The sequence below is a fragment of the Centropristis striata genome, chromosome 18 (assembly GCF_030273125.1).
Source record: "Centropristis striata isolate RG_2023a ecotype Rhode Island chromosome 18, C.striata_1.0, whole genome shotgun sequence".
NCBI lineage: Eukaryota > Metazoa > Chordata > Actinopteri > Perciformes > Serranidae > Centropristis > Centropristis striata.
In genome coordinates, this window is record NC_081534.1 from 34,361,007 (window position 1) to 34,377,772 (window position 16,766).

Genomic DNA, 16,766 nt, shown 5'->3' on the forward strand with positions numbered 1-16,766 from the left:
ATCACATTCTGTAGGACGATATATTTCTCCAGAAACTATCACGATAAATGATAGTATCGCATCAATGTTGTTTTAGTTTCATAACGATATTAGAGGATAATAAGTTCATGCTTTTCCACAGCGATGACTTTTGAAATCTCAAGAATATTAAACATTGGAATTGAAATGTGGAAAAGAAATATTAAAATATCCTAGATAAATAAAACATAAATAAATAAACTACAACCAAAACAAATAAAATAGACTTCCAGGCTCTGGAATTAACTTAGAAACATCATATGTAATTGTATTATTAAAATAACATATAAACAGCTGGAATGGCTGCTTGGGAAATATAGTTGTTGGTTTTTTTTTCCGGATAAATCGTACTGCCTGTCAAACATTTGCAGTTTTACTTTAAACACAAAAAGCACAAAAAGTCACGCATGTAAACGTCAATATATGGAGTCCAGAAAAAAACTATTGTTAATTCACAAAAATGTGTCCATTTTTATATATCGAACGATAAGTCGATATAGTAATTATCGTGACGCGACTACAGAATATAATCTTATTTTCGACATTTACAGTGTTCTTCCAAAAGTTTGTTTGTCCCTTTTCTGCACAAATCCCAGGCCCACAACACCATTGTGTGTTATTGTGTGTGTTCTATGTGTTTATGTTTTTTTTGTAATGTTTTGGTGTGTTTCTTAAGTGTTTTTTATGTGTTTCTGTGTGTTTTTGTTACAAAAAATAGTGGTTTTTGTATGTTTTTTATTTGTGTTTTTTGGGAATTTTGTGTGCATTTTTGTTGTTTTTTACGTTTTTTTTGTATTATTATTTTTGGTGTGTTTTTGTGTGATCCAGTAAGTCAAAATGACTTGATAATAATGAGGTGAGGTTGAGCTGAAACACATGATACCAGCATGTAGGGTTGTCAAAAGTATCGATACTAAAACGTTGTATCCGGATACGATACTAATTTTCAAAAGTATCCAGTATCTGAAGCTTGTTATCATAGCTGCAGTTTCTTTTTGCACAACTTTTTTTTATTATAAATATTTAACCTGTGGTTCTGTTAATCTTTACATGTTGCATTTTTGTTGTTAATAAAAATATTTCTGTTACATTTTGGGGTCTTTGTTTTTATCCTTGTGGTATCGAAAATGGTATCGAATATTTTCCTGAATATCGGTATCAAGCAAAAACTGTATATAAATAATGGACGTAGTCACCGTGACGTCACCCATTGGTTTGTGGCCCGTTGGAAGCCTCGAGTTCAGCGTTACACTCGTCGACATCTTATTTCCGATACAGGAAGCAGACCATATCTGGACTGTGGAGGAGGAGAGGGATCTGATCACTGACTACAGCCTCTCTACACCTCAACCTGACTGAGAGAAGCTGCTGCTAACTCATGTTAGCATTAACTGGAGCATTAACTGGGATGTTAGTTTTGGCTAGCAAAAAAAAACAAAAACAAAATGTATCTTTCTTACCTCAGAAAACTGAGCAGCGACTCCTTGGAGTGTCTGTTAGTCCAACCAAACGCTGAACAAGACATTTAATGAACAAAACGTTCAAATAAACTGTCATTAAGTGAAAATACAGTGAAAGGGTCAAAGTTATGAGACCAAACCGCTAAACGTCCTCTTTTCTATCTATATAACGTTATATATAACTTTATTGACACGTTGCCGTGGATACGCATTGCTCTGCTTCTCTCCTGATGACGGCTCACCTTGTCAGTGACCTGTCAATCAAAGGTAGCCCCGCCCCAAATCATACGATTCTTTATCTTCTATTTTCTTCTAAATGGGGCCATTATTTACTCTATTAACATCAGATTGTCTTGAAGATGATTTTTTACTAGTGATTGAGACCATAATGTTGTCCTGAATTTTTTTTCTGAGGTAATAAATCAAGTGAGAAGTTTTCAAATTTTGCACGGAAATGAATGGGCAGATTTTTTTGCAACTAAACTTAACGCCCCCTACTGGAATTTTCGGTGGATTGCAGGCTTTATGCACTTCCTGGTTGGCCTCCATGCTCAGACACGGAGGTTGCCGCCTGGTATCGAGTTGAACATTTTAGTATCGTGACAACCCCACCAGCATGTCATGGTGATCATTATTTAAGTTGCATATACAGGCAGAATGAAAAAGAGTCAAAAACCAACAAAATAGCCCCAAACTCCAAAGGGTTAAAACACTTGAAAGATCCAGTGGTGAGTGTTTCTGTGATCCTGCTGACAAACAGACAAAGTGTCACCTCCCATTGGTGGAGAAGGTTTTATCTGAAACAACCTTTCCCTGATTATCACATCACTGCACACATTTCCGTCCCCATTAACTCACATTATTACTGAACTTTTCCCCTCTGAAAAAGAAAAACAAGCTCTTGTCGTATCGAGGTAATAAGACGTGTTAACCAGATTATCGGCCTTATTGGAAATCCAAACGTCTGTGGTGCACACCGCCAGTGTTGCCTGTGTGCTTTATTGGATGTTACAGCGCTTTATCTCGTTTGCAAACAGTGTGTGCAAATCGAATTTCACCTCAGAAGCCCATTAGTCCATGGTGGAGGCCCTGGGGGAGGTCTGTGTCGCCTCCACTCTACGGCCCCAAACATTCCTGTTTTCTCTGCACACAGCACTGACCTTGGTTCTGAAGTCTTAAACACAACTTCCTGCTTTGTTTCCAGAAGCAGAGGGAGTGCTGGGAGGAACATTTCATAGAGAATTAGGCTGCTAATTGCTAATTAAGGGAGCGTGTCATGCATCATCAGAGTGTTTGAGACTGGTCTCTCCTAAAAAAAACGACAATACGGCTCTTCAGTGGCCCGAGGTTTCTGGATCACGTTTATTTCTCCCTCTAAATCATGGGTCTCAAACTCCCGGCCCGCGGGCCGATTGTGGCCCCTTTAATTACTTTTTTTGGTAATTTTGTGTCTTTTTTGGTAATTTTTTGGCTTTTTAAAATAATTTTGTGTCTTTTTAAAATAATTTCGGTAATTCCGTGTCTTTTCGTCATTTTGTTTCTTCTTTAAGTAGTCATTTTGTGTCTTTTGGGTCATTTTTGTGTCTTTTTTAAAATAATTTTGTGTCTTCTGTGGTAATTTTGTGTCTTTTTTTGGTAATTTTATGTCTTTTTTTGGTAATTTTGTGTCTTTTCGTCATTTTGTGTCTTTTGGGTCATTTTTGTGTCTTTTTAAAATAATTTTGTGTCTTTTGTGGTAATTTTGTGTCTTTTTTTGGTAATTTTATGTCTTTTTTTGGTAATTTTGTGTCTTTTTAAAATAAATTTGTGTCTTTTTTGGTCATTTTGTTTCTTCTTTAAGTAATTTAGTTTTTTTCTGTCATTTTGTGTCTTTTTTTTGTCATTTTGTGTCTTTTTTTGGTAATTTTTTGGCTTTTTAAAATAATTTTGTGTCTTTTTAAAATAATTTCGGTAATTCTGTGTCTTTTCGTCATTTTGTTTCTTCTTTAAGTAGTCATTTTGTGTCTTTTGGGTCATTTTTGTGTCTTTTTAAAATAATTTTGTGTCTTTTGTGGTAATTTTGTGTCTTTTTTTGGTAATTTTATGTCTTTTTTTGGTAATTTTGTGTCTTTTTAAAATAAATTTGTGTCTTTTTTGGTCATTTTGTTTCTTCTTTAAGTAATTTAGTTTTTTTTCTGTCATTTTGTGTCTTTTTTGGGTCATTTTGTGTCTTTTTTGGTCATTTTGATACTGCCTCCAGCGGCCCCCAGGTAATTTGAGTTTGAGACCCCTGTTCTGAAGTCTTAAACACAACTTCCTGCTTTGTTTCCAGAAGCAGAGGGAGAGCTGGGAGGAACATTTCATAGAGAATTAGGCTGCTAATTGCTAATTAAGGGAGCGTGTCATGCATCATCAGAGTGTTTGAGACTGGTCTCTCCTAAAAAAAACCACAATACAGCTCTTCAGTGGCCCAAGGTTTCTGGATCACGTTTATTTCTCCCTCTAAATCAGGGGTGTCAAACTCGCGGCCTGCAGGCCAATTGTGGCCCTCGTGACGATATTTTGTGGCCCCCACCTTGATATGAAAGTTTAATGTGAGTTTTATATGAATGGCACTTTACCGTGTTGTGTGTGGAAGGTCCCTTTAATTACTTTTTTGGTAATTTTGTGTCTTTTTTAAATAATTTTGTGTCTTTTTTAAATAATTTTGTGTCTTTTTTTAATAATTTTGTGTCTTCTTTGGTAATTTTGTGTCTTTTTTTACATAACTTACATTTTTTACGCAACTTCCGTGGCCCGAGGTTTTAATAATTGTGTCTTTCCTAACTTACATTTCTTGTGTAACTTGTGCTTCATGTTTTCTTTTTTCGTAACTTATGGTTCTTACGTAACTTCTGTGGCCCATGCCTTGTGAATTTTTTTTTTCACATAACTTCTTTTTCTTACACAACTTACGCTTCTTTCGTAACTTCTGCAGCTCAAGGTTTGGGAATTATAATATACGTTTTTCATGTATTTTCCTTGGCTCATAGTTGGTGAATTGAGTTGAGTTGAGTTTTTTTTTACATATCTTGTGTTTTTACGTAACTTCCGTGTCTCATGTCGTCCTCGTAACTACTTCCCTTCCAGCATTTCCAGCATTTATTTCCTCTTCAAACTGTCTTTTACAGCCGAACCAGGAAGGTTTCTGTCCTAAACCTAGCTCAGTGGTTTTGTACCTAAATCCATAGAAACTGCTGCTGTTTTACAGCAGTGAACCGTACGTGTCTGTATAATGAGGTGAGTGCTATTTTTAGAATGCTTCGCTCTGTACTGTGAGCTGCCAAATGCTCATAGGGGTCTATGGGTGGTACGTCAGAGTTACGTAAAAACGTCAGATATATATATATATATATATATATATACATATACATATATATATACACATATATACATATATATGTGTATATATATATGTATGTATATATTTATGAATATATATGTATATATGTATATATGTATATAGATATGTATATATGTATATATATATGTATATATGTATATATATACATATATACATACATATATATATACATTTATATATATATACATATATACGTAAGAAATGTAAGTTAATATTTTAGAAAAGATTGGAAGTTACATAAGAAACGGAAGTTACATTGAGAAAAAACATGATTCACAAACTTTGAGCCACGAAAGTTACGAAAAACGTAAGTTACATTAAAAAAACACGATTCATAAAAACTTGGGCCACGGAAGTTACTAAGAAGCCCGCAAGAAACGTAAGTTATGAGAAAAAACATGATTCACAAACTTTGAGCCACGAAAGTTACGAAAAACGTAAGTTACATTAAAAAAACACGATTCATAAAAACTTGGGCCATGGAAGTTACGTAAAAAAACGGAAGTTACATTAAAAAAACACGATTCATAAAAACTTGGGCCAAGGAAGTTACGTAAAAAATGCAAGTTACGTAAAATAAATGTGATTCACAAACCTTGGGCCATTGAGGTTACGTAAAAAAACGGAAGTTACGATAAAATGACATGATTCACAATCCTTGAGCCACGTAAGTTTCGAAAGAAACGTAAGTAACATTAAAAAAACATGATTCATAAAACATTGGACCACGGAAGTTACCTAAAAAATGCAAGTTGCGTAAAATAAACGTGATTCACAAACCTTGGGCCATTGAGGTTACGTAAAAAAACGGAAGTTACGATAAAATAACACGATTCACAATCCTTGAGCCACGTAAGTTACGAAAAAACGTAAGTTACATTAAAAAAACACGATTCACAAACCTTGGGCCATGGAAGTTACGCAAAAAAACGGAAGCTACGATAAAATAACACGATTCACAATCCTTGAGCCACGTAAGTTACGAAAAAACGTAAGTTACATTAAAAAAACACGATTCACAAACCTTGGGCCATGGAAGTTACGTAAAAAACCGGAAGTTACGATAAAATAACACGATTCACAATCCTTGAGCCACGTAAGTTACGAAAAACGTAAGTTACATAAAAAAAACACGATTCGCAAACCTTGGGCCATGGAAGTTACGCAAAAAAACGGAAGTTACGATAAAATAACACGATTCACAATCCTTGAGCCACGTAAGTTACGAAAAAACGTACGTTACATTAAAAAAACACGATTCACAAACCTTGGGCCATGGAAGTTACGTAAAAAAACGGAAGTTACGATAAAATAACACGATTCACAATCCTTGAGCCACGTAAGTTACGAAAAAACGTAAGTTACATTAAAAAAACACGATTCACAAACCTTGGGCCATGGAAGTTACGTAAAAAAACGGAAGTTACGATAAAATAACACGATTCACAATCCTTGAGCCACGTAAGTTACGAAAAAACGTAAGTTACATTAAAAAAACACGATTCACAAACCTTGGGCCATGGAAGTTACGCAAAAAAACGGAAGTTACGATAAAATAACACGATTCACAATCCTTGAGCCACGTAAGTTACGAAAAAACGTAAGTTACATTAAAAAAACACGATTCACAAACCTTGGGCCATGGAAGTTAAGCAAAAAAACGTAAGTTATGATAAAATAACACGATTCACAATCCTTGAGCCACGTAAGTTACGAAAAAACGTAAGTTACATTAAAAAAACACGATTCACAAACGTTGGGCCATGGAAGTTACGCAAAAAAACGGAAGTTACGATAAAATAACACGATTCACAATCCTTGAGCCACGTAAGTTACGAAAAAACGTAAGTTACATTAAAAAAACACGATTCACAAACCTTGGGCCATGGAAGTTACGTAAAAAAACGTAAGTTACATTAAAAAAACACGATTAACAAACCTTGGGCCGCGTAAGTTACGAAAAAACGTAAGTTACATTAAAAAAACACGATTCACAAACCTTGGGCCATGGAAGTTACGCAAAAAAACGGAAGTTACGATAAAATAACACGATTCACAATACTTGAGCCACGTAAGTTACGAAAAAACGTAAGTTACATTAAAAAAACACGATTCACAATCCTTGGGCCATGGAAGTTACGTAAAAAAACGTAAGTTACATAAAAAAAACATGATTCACAAACCTTGGGCCATGGAAGTTACGCAAAAAAACAGAAGTTACGATAAAATAACACGATTCACAATCCTTGAGTCACATAAATTACGAAAAAACGTAAGTTACATTAAAAAAACACGATTCACAAACCTTGGGCCATGGAAGTTACGTAAAAAAACAGAAGTTACGTTTAAAAAAAGACATGATTTACCATACTAGAGCCACATAATTTCCATAAAAAATGTGGGTCTGTTTGGGATGATCAACGGTCAGGAGTGATGACATGATGAGCAGGAAACAACATCTTTCACGCTGCCAGCAGTGTAAACACACACACACACACACACACACACACACACACACACACTGGGCTCCTGCTCCGGGGGAATTATAAACCTCGGTGCATCTAAAGTGTTTGTGGCGTGTCAGCGGGTGAGTTGTTGCCTCACAGGACGCTGACAGCACAGATTAGAAAGTTGTTCTGGGAAGTTGGCGGCGTTGGCGGCGGTGGCGGTGGCGGGTGGGCTCCCCCTGACAGAGGACGACCATCGCAGGATCTACAGCCAGCTGTTGGTTCTGATCTCTCACTTTCATTATTAATGGATCAGCAGAGCTGGAATGTTTGTGTGAAGTTTATCGTCCAGAGATCCGAGTTTACTCAGACTTCCTCTCAGTGCTGAGCTCCTCTTTACTCCCTCGGACTCACTCAGACACACACACACACACACACACACACACACACACACACACACACACACACATCCCTGCAGCATCCAGCTGACCTGACACTGAAATCTACTCTGTTGACTGTTGGTTTCAATCATGAATATTCTCTAAATCTCTCTAAAGACGACGTTCTCCTTCTAAACCAACTCTTGTTTTGTCTGATTGTCTGTTTGGTTTCTGCAACCAAAGGAAGGAAGTCGACCAAAACACAGAAAACTGTTGGAAGAAAAAACTGAAATTTACGAGAAAAAACTCAAAGATTTACGAGAAAACCCGCCACAAATTAATGAAAGAGAAACACAAATTTCTGAAAATGAATCGCCAATTAACAAGAAAAACCGTACAAATTACGAGAAAAAAATTAGTTACAAAAAAATCACAATTTACGAGAAAAAAAACTCAAATTCACAAGAAAAAAATTCCAATTACGAAAAAAAATCACAAATTTACGAGAAAAAAACTAAAATTTACGAGAAAAAAAAATATGAGAAAAATCACAAATGTACGGGAAAACTAAAATTTTCAAGAAAAAACTCAAATTCATGAGAAAAAACACATTTGTGACAAGACAAATTACAAATGTATGAGAAAAAAAATACAAAGTGAAAAACAAAAGATTGCCAAGTTATTGGAAAAAAAGGTCATAAATTTGTCAGAAAAAAACTCAAATTTATGAAAAAAATCTCAACTTTATGAGAGAAGAAATTACAAAATTCCAGAAAAATGTTTACAAAGTTACGAGAAAAATCACACATTTACCAAAAAACCCTCAAATTTACCAGAAAAAAAGTTTCCTTTCAGCTCTTTCCCTCACAGATTAGGTATCAGCTGGTTCAGTACTAATTTATCAGTATGAAGCCAAAATAAACTGATTTAATGTGAATAAATGGATCAAAATGATGCAGAAATAACTGCAACATGATGCTGATGTGTAAAAAGTCTGCAAGAACACAAGAACACTGCTGTTAAAATGATGGTTTTTTGAATGGAGTCTGGTGCAACAAAGTTAGAAATCAATTAATATAATTAATTAGGACGTTTTTATATGGATCGTTTCGTTTTTAAGAGGCTGAAACACATAAAAATGATCACAAAACTAATCTGAAGGTATAAATTAAGGGACGTTTTCGTGTTATTTGGGCATTTTATCGTTTTTTACGCATTTTTCAGTGTGATATATAAATTGATTTATCTGATTTAATGTGAATAAACGGATCAAAATGATGCAGAAATAACTCCAACATGATGCTGATGTGTAAAAAGTCTGAATTGATGCTTTGTCAGGTCTTTTTTTGGGATTGTTGAGTTTTTAAGAGGCTGAAATACACAAAAATGATCACAAAGTTAACTGGAAAATGTAGATAACTGAAGGTATTTTTACACATTTAGTATGAACTCAGAGTGATTTATCTGTGATTTAATATGAATAAATGGATCTAAATGATGCAGAAATAACTCCAACATGAAGCTGATGTGTAAAAAGTCTGAATTGATGCTTTTTCAGGTCTGAAACAAGAACACTGCTGTTAAATTGATGGTTTTCTGAATGGAGTCTGGTTCATTAAAGGTAGAAATCAATGGATTTAATTTATTAGGGATATTTTTAATGGATTGTTGAGTTTTTTAAGAGGCTGAAATGCATAAAATGCTGTTTTTTTAATAGACTTTGGTTCTGTCAGAGCTCGGCTGTGCAGGAGATTCTCAGCGCCCGTCACATATCTTCTAGTCGAGTATATATTTTAAATTTAATTCAATTCAATATAATTTATTTTCCTCCCTTGTGTTTCTCCTCTTTTCCTTTCATCAGATTCAATTTCTCAGTTTAAATTATATCAGTTTCATCGTTCCGTCATCATATATTTCATTATAATCATTTCATCTCTCACACACACACACACACACACACACACACACACACACACACACACACAGAGCTGGACAGATGTCTTTAAAGATGACGGGTTATTAATAATTCATGTCCAGAGAGCTGCGTCTCTTTTCATGTGAGGACCCTCAGAAATAATGTGTTCGAAACCTAAAGATTATTATAATATCTTTCATCAGGACATATATGATGAACTCTGCAGTACAAAATGTCCAAAACTCTCCAAAACTCTCAGAAAGTCTTCTTTCTACAAGTAACTTCTAATAAATGACTTTTCAAGAATTCCTTTTTCCGACTTTTCTAAAGATTAAAACCCCAAACTGTCTCAGGAAAAACTCAACTCTGCTTTTTTTAAACCTCCAGACGAACTTTCCACAAGTTTCCTGATTCTGATAAAAGTCCTGACGTTTGATAAAACAGCCACTGTTTCCTCAAAAAAATAAAAATAAAAATTAAAGTCATGTATTCTACAATCCTGATTCCAAAGAACTCACAAATTTATGAGAGAAAGAAAAACTCAGAAAGTTATGAGACAAAAATCTGACTTTTAGTAAATGTCGCAAATTTACAAGAGAGAACTCAAAAATGAACTAGAAATAATCACAAATTTATGAGAAAAAACTCAAATTTATGAGAAAAAACTCAAATTTATGAGAAAAAACGTCACAAATTTATGAGAAAAAACTCAAATTTATGAGAAAAAAACTCATTAATTTATAAGAAATGTATGAGACAAGAATGTGACTTCTAGTAAATGTCACAAATTTACAAGACAAAACAAGGTTTTTCTTTTTTCAGAAGTTGTGAGTTTCTTCTCATGAATCTGTGGGTTTTTTTTCTCAGAAATATGAGTTTTGTCTTGTTAATTTTAGTTTTCTCCTGTAAATTTGTGATTTTTGTCTCATAAATTTGTGATTTTTGTCTCAAATTTGTGATTTTTTTTCTCGTACATTTTTTTTATTTTTTTTTTTCTGTAAATTTGTACATTTTTTCCATCAATTTATGTTTTCTTTTTCTTCTTATGTGTTTTTTTTTGTGATTTTTTTTGTTGTAAATTTTGTTGTAAAAGTTTTTTTTCTCATGAGTTGTGATTTTTTTTTGGTAAATTTTTGAATTTATGTTTTTTCTCATGAATATGAGTTTTTTCTTGTTAATTTGTCTTTTTTTCTCACATATTTTTGAGTTTTTTCCTCATAAATTGGGGATTTTTTCTCATCAATCTGTGGTTTTTTTTCTCATGAATTAGTTTTTTTATTGCGAATTTGTGATTTTTTGTTGTAAAGTTGTAAGTTACTTTTCTCAAATATTAGATTTTTTACTTATAAAATTTAAAATTTGTGATTTCTTTCTCATTAATTTGTGACTGTTTTCTTGTAAATTTGTAATTTTTTCTCTGATATTTGTGATTTTTTTTCTTTGGAATTTGTTTGGGTTTTTTGCTGTAAATATGTACTTTTTTTTTCCCATAATTTTTTTTTTTTCGTACATTTTTGTCTCATAAATTTGTGTTTTTCTCAGAAATTTGTGATTTTTTTACTCAGAAATTTGTGAAATCTTGTGAACTTGTGAGGTTTTTTTTGTTGCAAATGCATGTTTTTTTTCAGAGATTTTAATTATTTCTTGTAAATTTTTGATTTTCCTCTCATACATTTTGCGGGTTTTTTTTCTCATAATTATGAGGTTTGTTGTTGTGAATTTGTGGGGTTTTTTCTCATAAATTTGTGATTTTTTTTTCTCAGAAATTTGTGATTTGTGCAATATTGTGAATTTGTGAGGTTTTTTGTTGTAAATGTATATATTTTTTTAAAGATTTTAATTATTCCTTGTAAATTTGTGATTGTCCTTTCATATTTTTTTCTCCTAATTATGAGGTTTGTTGTTGTGAATTTGTGAGTTTTTCCAGTTTATCTTAGAGTTTCTAGTCCTGATCAGATAAAGATGCTGTAGAGTTTGAACAACTCCGACTCTCTAAAAGTCTAAAAGTCTAAAAGTGTCTTTGTGTCGCTCCTGTTTTATTTTCTCACTCAGACTAAATGTTCATCACATCACATCGATCCATCATCCTGGTCCCAGCCGGAGCAGAAAGTCCTGCTGGGATCCGGATCTCCTCCAGACCAGAACAGGAAGAGAAATAAATCTCAGCTGGTCTCAGGAGGAAACCTTCCATCAGTTCATGAAACGTCGTTAGAGCAGAGAAACATGTTTAATGTCACGAAAACTGGAGAACTGCAGAGTGAAAAAGGCCTAAACTGGAAAAAAAACACTGTCGTTTATCGTGTTTATGCAGAATAAATAGTGATAATTATTAAATCATGGTGGAGTAATCTGCATTCAGTCACCAACAAAACACTTTAAAACCACAGAAACCTGAAAAATGTGCTGAAGGAAACAAAACGACAGCACGAGACTGTTTTATTATAACATCACAGCAAAGTGTTTTGATTTATTTTAGAGGAAGTTAATGTCAACAGCTGCCACATATTAACTTAGAAATTCACAAGAAAACAGTTTGGAGACTGAAGGATGAGAGGAAACTCAGAATAAACTACAAAAAGTCACAAATTCACATGAAAAAAATCTAATTTCTGAGAGAAAAAAATCGCAAAATTTATGAGAAGAAAATCGCAAATTCATGAGGAAAAAAATCACAAAATATATGAAACAAAAATCACAAATTTATGCAAAAAATCTCAAAATTTATGAGACAAAAATTATAAATTCATGAGAAAAAAACAAATACACAAAAAACGTCACAAATTCACAGGAAAAAACTCACTAATTTCTGAGAAAAAAAATCACAAATGTACGTGAAAACATTTAAATTCATGAGAAAAAACTGCCGCATTTTTAATATTGTCAAAAATATCGATATCGTAAAAATACCCTGAGACATCGTGATAATCTTTTAGAGATATATATATATATATATATATATATACGTATATATATATGTATATATATATATGTATGTATATGTATGTATATATATATATATACATATATATGTATATATATGTGTATATGTATATATATATATATATATACATATATATATATATGTGTATATATATATATATATATGTATATGTATATATATATATATATATATATATATATATATATATATATATATATATATATATATGTATATATCGCCCAGCCGTACTCTGGGCCAGATTAAAACTATAATAACCAATAACTGCCTTTCACTGCGACTGTTTTAATATTTTTAAAGTGTTTTGTTTGTTGTTGTTTGTTCTTCATTGTGTGTTATTTGTGCTCTCATCATTGTAAACGAGGAGTTGTCCTCAATGATTCCTCCAGAAATAAATAAAGGATAAATAAAATTTCCCTCCTCAGATCTGTTGATGTGACTCCTCTCGCCGTTATTAAATCAATCAGAAATTTTAATAAATGCCACTGAAAATCATCTTCATCTCAGATTTTCAGATTAAAACCATCACCCATCCCTCCCTCTGCTCTCTCTACCTGCAGGCCACGCCCCCTCACGGCCCTCAGGCCACGCCCCCTCAGGTCACCTGGTGTCTCAGGTGATCCTCATCAGTGATCAGGTCTCTACTGAAGCTCTCTGGTTCTCTGGTTCTCTGTTATTGTTCTCAGCCTGCTTTAGTCCCTCCAGACTGACCTCCTGTTGCCGACCCTGCCTGCCTCTGACCAGCCGCCTCGTCCTTCTACAGGTAAAAACTGTTCAACTTCCTGTTACAACCGAAAGGTTCAGATCATCCAAAACGACTGAGACAGTGACAGTGTGAATGTGAATCGTGTCGTTCTCTCACAGAGAAAAGAAAAAGCTTGTTTACATCTCTGAAGAGCACAGAGGGACAAAAAACAGAACATTCAAAATGTAAAAAAGGAGAGAAAAAAATAATTTATGGGGGGAAAAAATCACAGAAATTTGCAAGAAAAAACTCAAATTTAAGAGACGAATCACGGATGTATGACAAAAAACTCTCAAATTTATAAGAAAAAGAACTCGAATTTATGAGGAAAAAAGTTATTGTCTCACATAGAAAATAAAAAGCTTGTTTATGTGTCTGCAGAGAACAAAGGGACAAAAAACACAACATTAAACATGTAAAAAAAAAAAAGAGGACAAAAATTACATTTATGGGGAAAAAATCTGAAATTTGCAAGAAAACTCACACATCTATGAGACGAAAAATCACAAATTTATGACCAAAGTCTGATTTATGAGAAAATAGCTCACATTCACGACAAAAAAATCAAAAATTTATGAGAAATAAAATAACAAATTTACAAGAATATGAATGTGAATCGTGTCGTTCTCTCACATAGAAAATAAAAAGCTTGTTTTATGTCTCTGCAGAGCAAAAAGGGACAAAAAACTCAGCATTAAAAGTGTAAACCCAGTAAAAAGCCCCGAGGAGGAGTCACATATCATTCATCCTCCTCCTCCTCCTCCTCCTCCTCCTCTTCCTCCTCCTCCTCCTCCTCCTCCTCCTCCTCCATCTGAAGCTCCATCAGTTAAACCAACATTCCTCTGAGAGTTAATCATTCATTCATCAATTCTCTCAGAAAGTCCCAGTCAAACGTTCATTCTGTGATTTGAACAGATTCTGGGGAGAGGTCAACCTTCTGATTCTCCTCCAGGAGATAAAACATCTCAGCAGGAAAACTCCTTCACATCATCATCATCATCATCATCATCACATGATGAAGGAAAAATCAGCATGAAAGTTAAAATCTTCCTGCAGCTTGTTTCTCTTGATAAACAGCAGAAAAGTCATTTATTTACAACGCTGATTCCAAAGACGTTGGGACGCCAGTGAGGAAAAAACTCACAAATATACGAGAGAAAATCTGACTTCTAGTAAATGTCACAAATTTACAAGAGAAAACTCAGAAATAAACTAGAAATAATCACAAATTTACAACAAAAAAAACTCACAAATTTATGAGAAAAAAATCTCACAAATTCAAAAGAAAAAACTCAGAAATAAACTATAAAAAAATCACCAAATTAAAGCAGAAAAACTTGCAAATTCACAAGGAAAATACTCACTCATTTATGAGAAAAAAATCAATTTTGTGAAAAGAAAACTTACAAATGTACAACAAGAAACGTTAAAATCTTCCTGCAGCTTGTTTCTCTGAACCAGACGAGAGATTTCTGCTCTGATCTGATGAACCGAAGCAACGAGAATAAACTGATCTCAGGTGGAACAAAGAGGAGAGAGGCTGCAGCAGGAATAATAATCATAATCATAATAATAATAATCATAATGATTGATCATAAGAGGGGAGACGTTTTATTCAGGAATAATTCTCCGTTAAAAGAAGCTGTGAGCTGCTGAATATTCTCTCATTTAGTGATATAAAGACACTGAAGGTCTCTTTTTAGACGTAATATGATCATAATTTAACAATATTGGCAGAGTTGGTAATCAATGACCAGATGTATCGTCCATTGTGGGGAATTCTCACAAATTTATGAGAAAAATAACACAAATTCACAAGAAAAATCCTATTTATGAGGGTAAAAAATGACAAATTTACGAGACAAAAATCACAGATTTCCCAACTGCTGAGTGTTGTCCCTAATAAACTTTAAATATTCTGTCATTCAGTGATATAAAGACAATAAAGGTCCCTTTTAAGACTAAATATGATCATAATTTAACATTAATGGATTCAGTGGATTCATCTTTCCGCTGAATGAGCAGATGAATGGATGAATCATTGTGGGGGAATAATCTCTCAGATGTATCAGACAAAATCACATTATTGAGAAACTCGCAAATTAACAACAACAAAAATCTAATTTGAGAAAACAAATCACAAAATATGAGAAAAAAAGAGGAAAAAACTCTCAAATTTATGAGAAGAAACTCACATTCACAAGAAAAAACTCAAAAAATCACAAATGTACCAGCTGCTTGGTGTTTTCCCTAATAAACTTTATATATTCTGTCATTCAGCATCATGAGAAGATAACTTTCCCCTGAATGAGCAGATAAAAGACAATCACCATCTCGTTGGTTTCATCTGTAACATCATGATAAAGGTCATAAAAGAAGAAAGGTTTGGACTCCTACCTGTTATAATAAATATAATAAAGGTAATAAAGGAGAAGTTTTCGCTCCTACCTGTTATAATAAAGGAGAAGAATGAATTCCTACGTGTTATAATAAATGTAATAAATAGTTTTGTCTCCTACCTGTCATAATAAATATAATAAACATAATAAAGATAATAAAAGCGCCCCTACCTGTCATAATAAAGGTAATAAAAGGAGAAGTTTTGTCTCCTACCTGTTATAATGAATATAATAAAGATAATAAAAGTCCTCCTACCTGTTAAAAAGATAATAAAGATAATAAAAGTGTTCCTACCTGTTATAATAAATATAATAATATGATAAATAGTGTGGTCTCCTACCTGTCATAATAAAGATAATAAAGGTTATAAAGATAATAAGTCCTCCTACCTGTTATAATGAATATAATAAAGATAATAAAGATAATAAAAGCGTTCCTACCTGTTATAATGAATATAATAAAGATAATAAAAGCGTCCCTACCTGTTATAATAAATATAATAAAGATAATAAAAGTCCTCCTACCTGTTTTAATAAATATAATAAAGGTTATAAAGATAATAAAAGTGTTCCTACCTGTCATAATAAAGATAATAAAGATAATAAAAGCGTTCCTACCTGTCATAATAAATATAATAAAGGTTATAAAGATAATAAGTCCTCCTACCTGTCATAATAAATATAATAAAGGTTATAAAGATAATAAGTCCCCCTACCTGTCATAATAACGATAATAAAGGTAATAAATAGTGTGGTCTCCTACCTGTTATAATAAATATAATAAAGATAATAAAAGCGTTCCTACCTGTTATAATAAAGATAATAAAAGCGTTCCTACCTGTTATAATGAATATAATAAAGGTTATAAAGATAATAAGTCCTCCTACCTGTTATAATGAATATAATAAAGGTTATAAAGATAATAAGTCCTCCTACCTGTTATAATGAATATAATAAAGGTTATAAAGATAATAAGTCCTCCTACCTGTTATAATAAATATAATAAATGTCCTCCTACCTGTTATAATAAAGATAATAAAAGTGTTCCTACCTGTTATAAT

At 33.0% G+C, this 16,766-nt stretch overlaps 1 protein-coding gene across 1 annotated transcript in view; it reads right to left on the reverse strand.

Moving 5' to 3' along the window:
* Positions 1–16,766, reverse strand: part of nmbr (neuromedin B receptor) — an 83,156-nt gene that overhangs the window by 65,758 nt on the left and 632 nt on the right. The window lies entirely within an intron of this gene.